Genomic DNA, 1,795 nt, shown 5'->3' with positions numbered 1-1,795 from the left:
AAGGAAGGCACGGCGGCTATATGCTGGCGTCGTTCACTCTATGGCCCTTTACGGGGCCCCGGTCTGGGCGAGCGCGATGGCGACGGACCAGCGCACCATAGCGCTGGCCCACCGAGCTCAACGGTGGGTCGCCACTCGCCTTGCCCGGGCCTACAGGACGACGTCACATATGGCCGCCACGGCCCTGGCCGGTCTCCCCCCGCTGGAGCTCCTAGCAGAAATGCACGCCGAAAATTATCGGCGTGTGAAGGAGCTCCGTGCCGGGGGAGACCAACATCACCTGGCCAGGGCCATAGGATTGGCAAAGGACCAGGCCCGTCAGCGACTCCTCCTCAGGTGGACTCTCCACCTTGAGGGGGCGACGGGCCGGTCGGGAACGAGGGTCGCCGAGGCCATCCGGCCCTGTCTACAACAATGGGTTGACAGGGCCCGCGGAGAGCTGTCATTCCGGACAACGCAGGTACTCACCGGACACGGATGCTTCGGTGAGTACCTGCACAGGATAGGAAGGGAGCTTACCTCCCGCTGCCACCACTGTGGAGCTGAGGTGGACTCCGCGCAGCACACCCTCGAGAAATGTCCCTCGTGGGTGGGCGAGCGCCGAGTCCTAATTGATGTGGTGGGAGCGGACCTCTCTCCCCCGGCCCTTATCAGGGCCATGCTTGGGGGAGACGAGGGCTGGTCCGCCGTCACCTCCTTCTGCGACACAGTCGTGTCGCAGAAGGAGGCGGATGAGCGAGTCCGCAGGGGCGAAACGGTCCCTGGGGATGGAGCGAGGCGCCGACGACGGAGGAGGACGGCGCCTCGCATACCCGCGCATCGACGCGGCGTGAAGAGACGGCGCACCCGCGGGCGGGCGGGGGATGTCACAACTGGCATTCCCTCCCCAGGGGTACCCGCGGCTGCGCCGCCCCCCCCCCAATGCCGCCGGGTCCTCCTGCACAAAGGAGGACCCGGCCGGGGGGAGATAGGGGGCGCCTGGATAGGCGGGGGGGCCGCGCAGCAAGGCGCGACTCCCCCCCTGTGACACGCAGTCACACCAGGCGCCTCCGGGAGGGGGACAGGGCGGCCGGTCTGCAAGGGCGGGCTTTTAGGCCGCTCATCCCCCTCCCCGAGAACGGCGACTCCTGACCGAGTGGGGCGGAGGGGCTAACTTAGTCTCTCCGCCCGCCGTAAAACTCGGTCGGGAGCGTAGGGGCGGCCGGGTCCGGACGAAACCGGACTCGGCCAGCAAAAGCCCCTACAAAGGAGGTATGGCCGGATGGGGGGCCCACGTCCGGCCACAGAAGATGGCGAACGGGTCGGTTATACCGACCCAGGAAGGGGGCGGGATCAACATCCCGCCCTGCGGCCGAGGGCGTCCTGGAAGTTATGCGCAAGCGGTTCCCGGGACGCCCTCACAATGGCCGATTGGGGCCCGGCAGAGGTTTTAGTGGGTAGGCCCCCTCCGGCAGTTAGTACCGGAGGGGGAGAGTCCCACACTACCCCTGGGAAAGTCCCGATTTCCCGGGGGTGTGCGTAACGCATTTCCTCTGCCTGAAAAAAAAAAAAAAAAAGTATGAAATACTTCGTATTTATTTGAAATTAGCGAGATGAATCTTTCCGGTAGGGTGAATTTAAAATGGTTGCTCGGAATAGAAATTCTTGTGTCCTCAATCGTATCATCTGATTCTCCTGTCTCGCAAGTAGACAGAATGCAAGTTGGAGTCATGCACCTTGCCCCGGAAGTCAGATGTAACAGTGTTATCAAGAACCGCTTTTTTTTTTTTTTTTTTTTTTTTTTTTTTTTTTTTTT

Source organism: Odontomachus brunneus, unplaced genomic scaffold (assembly GCF_010583005.1).
Source record: "Odontomachus brunneus isolate Ranch 3 - 2012 unplaced genomic scaffold, Obru_v1 Obru_scaffold_094, whole genome shotgun sequence".
In the NCBI taxonomy this organism is placed as follows: domain Eukaryota; kingdom Metazoa; phylum Arthropoda; class Insecta; order Hymenoptera; family Formicidae; genus Odontomachus; species Odontomachus brunneus.
The sequence above is the reverse complement of the archived record's forward strand: the minus strand, read 5'-3'. Positions refer to the sequence as shown.